Raw genomic sequence first — 8,615 nt, 5'->3', positions numbered from 1 at the left:
TAGTCATTGATGTCTCAACAATCATTATCTACAGACTGGAACTTGGAATTTATGTACTATCAGTTGGGTAGAACACTAAGGAAGATCCTGTAGATGATGTGTCACATCCTGGGACTAATTCTAGGCAGGACATTTTAATGGATGGGAGATTGCTAGAATGTGGAATTCTATCTATCTATTGTAATGGGAAAGTGGTAGGCAGGCACTCTATTATAGATGATGCAATTATGTGTTCCAAGTTAGCCAACACAGTTGAATATATATATATATATATAAGGAAGATATGGCTAAAGACAAATAATAGTGTACTTATGTAGTTGACAAGCTAAAAATGTCCATGTTTCAGTTTAACAGTTCAAAGATCAAATGCACTATTTGTTAGCATGGAAACTTAATATTTCTAAGCGCAAGTTCATATATATTTGCAAAATGAAAACAATGATTTTTTTATACAAAATTTCCATGTGAAAATACACATAATTTACTTAGCAGTGTCTTGGGAACAAGAACTTGTGCTGCTGTCATTAGACTAAAAGCATTAGTGTTATTTGGCTTTAAATCTGATAGTGATTCCTCATGGAGGAGGATAAACATTATGGTCAGAAATTACAGAAATCTGCCTTCCTTTCTCGCTCCTGGGCCATCTTGGAGTCTGATCTTGGTTGGGGTTGTCTTGAACCTGAGGCAAGAAGATGGTGGCTGCAAAGAAGACAAAAAAGTCTCTGGAGTCAATCAACTCTAGGCTCCAACTTGTGGAGTGGAAAGTACATCCTGGGGTACAAACAGATTCTGAAAATGATCAGACAAGGCAAAGTGATGTTGGTTATCCTCGCCAACTGCCCAGGTTTGAGGAAATCTGAACTAGAATACTATGCCATATTGGCTAAAACTGGTGTCTCTCACTACAGTGGCAGTAATATTGAGTTGGGCAGTGTGTGGAAAATACTACAGAGTAGGCACACTGGCTTTCATCGACCCAGGTGATTCTGATATTATTAGAAGCATGCCAGAATAGACTGGTGAAAAGTAAACGAGAAAGTTTTCCTTTAATCAAACTTTGCCAGAGTTCCTTAAAAAAAAGAAAGAAATTACACAAACCTTCCTTAGACATGTAGTCAAGTTTACAATGTTGAATTCTACCTGCAAAGAAATAGGCTTGATCTAACATTCTTGGGCAGGGTTATTGGCTATGAGGATAAACAGAAAACTATTTAGGCTTGGACTTAAAGTGGATGGATATTACTTGAGTAGATAAAACAGTGACAAAGTAGAAATCTAGTCTATTACACTGGTCCCAATGAATAGCAAGAAGTACAGGAGAAATGGAGCATTCTTGGAATCCTGGAGCACTTCGTCTAGATAGATATAAATCAGGAGACCCTAAGCCTCAATAGCTCCATATTTAATGAACAGGATGGAGTCTGTTAAAAAGCCATTGAGTACTCTTTGAACATTGCAAAGTGATAAAATTAACATGAAATTTTATTGATTTTTGTAGAATATGTAGAATGAAGACAAGTTCATCCTGGGAAAATAAGCCCTGATAATGTTGGCCTGTGGTATCATTTAGTTATCTGCAAAGAATTGTCTATGGAGAAAAGAAATCACGGAAACTGAAAGAAGTTTGACCTATTTATCTATTTGCCCTTTTCTCTATTAGTTATACAATGAAAAGAAGACAGCATTTTATTAATATATGTCAGAAGTTTTAATCAATTGAGATAAAGTATTTGTAAATAGCAGAGTCCTGAGATGTCATATATCTTGGTCCCCTAGACAGTTGGTTTCTTTCCTAGTTCTTGGTATTTGTTTTCTGGTTTTATTTGTATACTTTCCTTAATCCCAATCAAAATAGAAATCTCTGTCTCTTCCTGCCCATTATCAGGATCATGTTTCTTACATCTCATAAAGATTATCTGAAGAATGCAGCTTTTGCAACATTTCCTCAGCATTTCTGAATTAGTGGAGGAGGGCAGTGTTCATGATTTCAGTAAGGGCAAACAATAAATCTGTGCCACAGAAAAATGAACTGAATGTTCTTCCTGGTGATTTGCTTGTTCCTGTAAGTTAGAGCACAAAAGCCCAAAGCTGGAAATTTAGGAACCCTAAAATTTAATTCTAGGCACAGATAGCTACACAATTCTTCAATATATGCAGAGGCTCACTAAATACTAATGTTAAGCAAAATGTATACTATCTTGTCCTGTGGCCTTCCATCCTTCCCCTAAGGCATTCATCAGCAAAATGAAGGTACTGAACTGACTAAATACTTATGTCCTTCCAAGTTTTGAGTATCTTTGGCACTTTAATTCCGAGGCTTATTATGGAAACAAGTGATTACTTTTAGGAATTTGCTTAACAACATAATGTTGCTGCAAGACACTATTTGTTCTTTTCAGCAATGAAAGGATATTTTGCTGAATTTAACTGAATTTCTAAGTTGGGATTCTGTTGACCTGAGAAAAGGGGGTTGATTAGTGTGACTAATTTTATTTCATAGCTTAGTAGCTTAAAAATATTACAGGCTAATTTCTTAAGATATGATGCTTAATTTTTATAATTCTAGAAGTATTTTTTTCATTATTTTTGTTTCTGCCATCAAAATATAGGCATCTTCTACCCCAAGCTAAAATCTATAGTTCTGGATTTACTAAATGGAGCCACATTTATCAGTACCAAACATCAGAAAAGATTTAAAAGGTATCTAGTAAACACAAGCTATCATTTGTATCTAAGCTCCCAAAATGAGCCAAATACATTCTTTACATTCCTCTGGTCAAGCATTTCATTACAGCAACAAAAAATGGTGACTAATATGTACAACAGCAGAGTAAAACAATCTTCAGAAGATTGTATTTGAAACCCTAAAATTTAGCAATTATTCGATATATTTTTGGATATTAGTATCAGAAATGTGAACGAGGTGTATCAAAATGGATTTATAGCTTAAAAAGCCAATAATAACTGGGTATAAGTGATTGTTTGCTGAAAGACAAGAAGCTACTGTGATTTTTCTATCTAAACTCAATTTTTAAGATCCAATTCAGGTCTTTCCTATCAAAAGGTTGAGACGGATAACTGTTTTGGATGGCATGTTGTCCTGACCATTGTAGGTTATTTAACATAATCCTGACTATCCATTTGATGCCAACATGAGGCAATCAAAATGTATTTACATTTTGTAAAAAAGAAAAATCTCAATCCTTTGAGAATTTCTAATAAAATTAGAGGGTCCAGTGATACATGAGGACTTCCCTTTCTTTTAGGTAAGTTAAAGTATTCTAAAGAAAGCTTTTTAAAAATATTCTTTTAAAATATTTGTTTGTTAGCTTATGAGGTGGTTAAGTCCTCAAAAACAATATGCTTTTATTTATTGTGATGAAATCACAGTAGTAAATGATGTAGGCTTCAAAAATGTAATTTATCTTAGCCTATCCATTAACTGTGCTAAGACCTGAACTTACAGGGCAGTGGTAGACCACACCTTTATTCCCGGCACTTGGGAGGCAGAGGCAGGCAGATCTCTGAGTTTGAAGCCACCTTGGTCTAACAGAGCAAGTTCCTGGACAGTGAGCACTAAACATAGAAATCTTGTCTCAAAAAACTCAAAAGACAACAAAACACACAGACAATAAAAAAACTGAATTTATCATGATCGGTTGGAAGTCATGGTCCTTAATATTACAGAATTTATGTCAATGCACTGGGGAAAAAAGAGGAGTCAGAAAATAATAGGTGAATAAATAATTATAGATATAATAAATGAAACAAAGAAAATACTCATGGATCTGTCATAAAAATAATAATATTTCATATGAGATATAAATTTAAAGGAAAGTAAATAACAGAGAGGTCTACCATATGGAGCATATCTTTGTGATAAAATGATGATAGTGATAATAATAAAAATAATGTCAAAACGTTAGTAACATTATAGAGACTTTCAGGTGCTAGAGAGATGGCTCAGCAGCTAAAAGCACTTGTTGGTCTTTTAGAGGGCCCAAATTTAGCTCCCAGAATCCATATTGGAATATTGGGCAACTTAACAACTGCCCAGTTCCAGAACATCAGACACTGTCTTCTCGCCCCTGCTGAGAGTCACATATATGTTGCATACACTTACATAGGTATACACACCTACACATAAATACTTGTAAAATGTCTTTTCTTAAGGTCATCTAACATGTATATAGAATCAATTTATAATGTGTGGGTATCACAAATAAACATAAAACAACTATTTCGGATTTTTAAATGCTGGGTAAAAGAACTTGGTTGCTTGATGTAGATCTACAGGTGCTGGTGGAGAGGATGCCATATGGGATCATATCAGTCAGAAGCTGTATCTGGAAGAGGAGGTGACATGTCACTTGTGGCAATTTATAGAAATAGAAAACAAGAACTGCTATAATTTTGGCATGGTGGATCATTAAAATTGTCTTATGTGTAGCTGTAATCTGGCAAACTGGAGTTGAAGGTCACCTGGGGATCAGAAGAGTCAAGAGCTAGACTTAAAGAAATGAAAGTGAGCAGATGAACATGAGAGATTTTTTGATAAGGCCTAGATTTGGGATGTCATGGACAGAACTGATAAAACTATAAAAACAAGGAATGAAAGAGAAGGAGGAATCTTTTGGTGAGTTAGAAGCAGTGAACATTGATTTGAATACATTTTAATAGTGTTTCAGAAAAGGAAGTTTAGATCAAGAGGAAGGTTAAAATGGAAAATAAAGATAATGTGGTCATATATTCTTTTTTTTTCTTTTTTTTATTATTATTAACTTGAGTATTTCTTATATACATTTCGAGTGTTATTCCCTTTCCCATATATTCTGAATATTCTGAAAATTATAGATTTTCCTATACCACGCTGCTATGTGAACTTGGTTCCCAGGGGACTTTGTTTACTCCCCTGGCAGGAATGCCTCTGCCTGTGCAAGGAATGCTACCAGCAGAGTGCTCCCCCACCCCTCCCCCACCCCAGCAATACAGCACATTACACACGCAGCCCTCTCCGATTGGCAGTGCAACTTTATCTGGTGAAAGTGATAACTACTGAGTCTATCTCTCTGTCAGTGCTTTGAACCCTGAGCTATCCTGGAATGAAAGTCTCAGAGATGCACTGTGAAGGGCCCTTGAGCAATCTGACCTAGAGTCCCCTGGCTCTGTTGAATTTCTAATTCTACTTCAGTTCCTCAACACTAACACTCAATGGAAAGTTAGGATGGATTATTTGCATGTAGCAGAAATAATGGAACATATATTCAAGTTTCAGAAGTGCCAGATTTAAGGGTAGGCAATGAAATTATGGGCAATTTTCATGAAATTTTAAGATGTTGAATTCATTCAACAAGTACACATTGTTTATCTGATTGTTGTCTGGTAACATGCTGTATGGAGATATGCAGAACTAAAACACACAGAGACTAAGTAAATAGTACCAGCCTGGGTACAGTAAATGGAAGAGGTAAAAGTCTAGGCTAAGTTTGTCTGAATCCAAATCCTGTCTTCTTAAGTAATTGATTAGAGTCATATTTTTCCTAAAAAATTAGTTTAAAATAATGTAGTAAGAAAGTGATAAAAATATCTAGAATGACTGAACATTGTCTTTATGGTAATAAACAAACAGCAAAGCTAAGAAATAATATGTATATAAAGATCATAGGAGTGGGAGAAGAGACATCTGTGGTTATGTGGAACACGATGAGTGAGAGTTCCACATCAGGGAACACAAATATAGAGTTAGAAATGGGACTTCAGATTTTGCATCTTGAAGGCAGAGTGACTCTTTAACAATGAGGTCTAGGGTATGTCTTTGTATACGGGTTGCAAAAGCAGAAACTTCAACAGTAAAAGTTATTGGAGAATACAAAGAACATATTGATTCAGGGAGAAATAAAAAAAACTCATACATTATTAAAATACAGAGAACATAATAATAATTTAAGTGTCATTTAATCCAGACTAAATTTTATGCAGTATTGTTTATTCAGGGAGGCAAATTATATATTGATAAATCACTTTTAGAATAGCTTCCCCAGAAAAAATTACTTCGGTTTTTATGTCATATGGGCAAATAGAAATTCGTTCCCAATTATTTAGAAAATTTGATTTTATTAAATGGCATCCTCTAAAAGATTTACTCATTATTATCACATTTAAATTATTTTCATTAACTTTAGGTTCACTATATGAGGATAGCTCAGTCATGTAAACTAGATTTTTTGTTGCACGTGGCCAGGCTACCCATGAGTCCTTTTGGTGCAGTGCCAGTAGGTGAAGTCCCCAAATTTCCCAGGTCCTACAGTGCTCCTTAGGAAAAGATCAACTGAACTTTCCACCACTGTGTCTGAGATGATAGTTTTTCTCCTGCAGATGACACTTCAGGAAGTTGACTCATTCATTCCACCTGAACACCGCAGCTACTTCCTACTCAAATACTTTTTGAGTCCTATAAATATCTCCTTTCATCCGGCCTTCCCGTCTTCTTATGGAAACAAGTGAACAATCATCAGGAAGTCTTCATAATCAGGAGCATCCATAAGATGTAAGACTTGGTCTCCAAGTGTGGGAAAGTCCCATCACTTCCATCTCTCTAACTGGTGAGAGATATCAGTATCTTGCCTAAGCTTCCTTCTCCTAGTCAGTAGTGGTGGCCATCATAAGAAAGTTCATTTTGCAAAGCCAAGTCCAGTTTCCAAAAGGGTTATCTAATTTATAGAGTTATTTCTGAAGTGAAAACAACAATTTTGGGTGCTATAAATATTACTTTTCCATTATTAATAAGAACTTTGCCCTCCTTCCCCGACCTTTTTTTCCTCCTCTTCTTTTTCTCTTTCTTACTTTAAGTTTCATTTTGTTTTTCTTTCAGAGATGCAAGAAGAATATGACACATGATGCTCTGGAGCTGGAGTTATAGGAAGCTGAGGCCCTGAATGGATGTGGGAACTAGGAACAATCTTGGGTCCTCCAATAGAGTAGCAAGCACTCTTAATCACTGTGCCCTCTCTCCAGCCCTCCTTCCTTATCTCATTTTTAAAATATTTTTTGTACGTGTTTCAACACTCAGACATTATAACTGGTAAAATCTAAATATCTGATACAAAGAATTTTTCCCCCTAAAATGAAACACTTTACTCAATGTTAAGGCAGTTAAACTGAAAGATCCCTGAAGAGAGACCCTTACTCAAATCTCGGGAAATCGCAGACCCCAGACACAGAGAGACCATTTTGGATGTAATACGCAAAGGCGAGGTTTATTACGGAGATCTATTACAGAGATCTCTGGGCTGACACGTATCCCACGCAGGAGACAGAGTTGTCAACCCCGAGTGGCTGGGAAAAGGGCTTTTTAAAGGAAGAAGTCACAAGCTCCAGGAGATAGGGGGATGTCAAAAGGAAATACCAAAAATGTCACAAGGGGAAACTCTCAAAGTCACAGGACAGTCCTCACATCTCCAGTGTTTTATGGTCAGCTAGTTCCTGGAACAGGGCTATTGAGGCCGGAGGAAGGTCAGGTCATCCTCATTGTTCCCAAAGCAGGCCTCTTCTTTGTCCTTTTAGGATAATGTTTGTTAGAGTTGATGAAGGTCCTGCACCTGATAAACATCTGGATAGGCTTTGCTCCGGCTCCCTGGGACTCTATCTGTAGGACACAATGACTAGAGCAGTATACAATAAGGACTTGGACAAACATCACAGGGGCTCGTTACTCATTTACTCATGTCCCAAGTCATTCAGAGGGCCGGTGAATGAGTCAGTACCAGATGCCCTGGAATTTTTAATTTTCTTATCTGCCTTAAGACGCCATCTCTCAAAACAATAACTGACAGTTTTTAGCAGTAAATACCACCACTCCTCATTTAAGGGAAAAATAAGCATTGTATTTACACATATTTAGTATCATCTCAGATTGTCTCCATAAATAAAAGTCTTTGCAAAGTATATGTGTAATTTTTTAAATATATGAGTATTTTAGTCTTTCTTGAGATGACAGATTTTTTTTACCCTCTTCAGTCCACTCATCTAGGTTTATGTGATTTTCTGTATAATGAAATATTATTCTCCATATATCTTCTTCCAATGGACCTTTAAACTCAATCTGCAACCACAGATATTAATGTATCTAGCACCCACTTTCCAGAGGCTGTGTTTTAGTTTTATAGGTCCTCTGTTCTGAAAATAATGTCACCATTAGTACTTAAGATTCTCAGAGTGTATCAGTTTGTTTTAGACAAATATTCTCCTGGAAAAACCTTGATTATTGATTACATTCTTAAAACTTGGGTAACAATTGATTATAGCATATTAATATGATTCTTTAATAGATTATAGTGCAGTGCAATATCACAGTAAGATGTGACTATGCTGATGTTTTGGGGTAGTCCATAATGACTCACATTGATATTAGAGTTAATTAGAAATATGAATGTCTTTCCCTATGATCACTCTACAGTGATCAGATTCTATAGATTCACAATAAAATTTCCTCATGCTCTTTGTAGAAGTTAATTCCATAATCTGAAAAGAGGACATCTAGGCACTTTCAATTGGAAAGTCACATCTCATTCACATGTAACTTGCAATTCTAGGTGCTTCACATATTAATGTATTAA

General features: G+C 35.8%; 1 pseudogene; it reads left to right on the top strand.

Annotated features, from left to right (window-relative positions):
• Positions 1 to 692: 692 nt before the first annotated feature.
• Positions 693 to 1,030, top strand: LOC116884808 (annotated as a pseudogene).
• Positions 1,031 to 8,615: the final 7,585 nt, after the last annotated feature.

The sequence above is a fragment of the Rattus rattus genome, chromosome 15 (genome assembly GCF_011064425.1).
Source record: "Rattus rattus isolate New Zealand chromosome 15, Rrattus_CSIRO_v1, whole genome shotgun sequence".
Classification (NCBI taxonomy): Eukaryota; Metazoa; Chordata; class Mammalia; order Rodentia; family Muridae; genus Rattus; species Rattus rattus.
The sequence above is the reverse complement of the archived record's forward strand: the minus strand, read 5'-3'. Positions and strand labels throughout refer to the sequence as shown.